Raw genomic sequence first — 428 nt, 5'->3', positions numbered from 1 at the left:
CACTACTGCAATTCATTATTATCAGGATGTCTTCTAAATTCCCTTTACATACAAGGTCTGCCCCTGCCTGAGTCTGGTTCTGCTGGAGGTTTCATCCTGTTAACAGGGAGTTTTCCACAGTTGTCAAAGTGCTTGCTTGTAGGGGGTCGTCTAATTGTTGACACTCCCCTATTTTTGCAGGGTCTTTACCTTTCAATCACTGTTGTGACTTGGCACAATAGAAATAAAATGTAATTGGATTTTCTTTGATACTTACCAACAGCTTTCCCTGCTGCTTTTCCTGCCACACGTTTAGCCACAAGTTTTCCTGCTCTGGCTGCTTGGGAAAGGACAGACAGGCCTACTGACACCAGTATGATGAAAAAGATCTTCCACCGACATCACATCTTTGAAGACATAAGACGTGATATTTTTTAAACTGACACTGT

General features: G+C 42.3%; 1 non-coding gene across 1 annotated transcript; it reads left to right on the top strand.

The window, feature by feature from the left end:
- The first annotated feature begins 350 nt into the window (after positions 1 to 350).
- Positions 351 to 428, top strand: LOC148103099 (small nucleolar RNA SNORD36). The gene has a single exon (XR_015718670.1). It is a non-coding gene; the product is annotated as a small nucleolar RNA SNORD36 (small nucleolar RNA).

This window comes from Neolamprologus brichardi, chromosome 3 (genome assembly GCF_056152115.1).
Source record: "Neolamprologus brichardi isolate AB-2024 chromosome 3, ASM5615211v1, whole genome shotgun sequence".
Taxonomy (NCBI): Eukaryota; Metazoa; Chordata; class Actinopteri; order Cichliformes; family Cichlidae; genus Neolamprologus; species Neolamprologus brichardi.
Note: the sequence above shows the minus strand (reverse complement) of the source record. Positions and strands in the feature narration are given on the sequence as shown.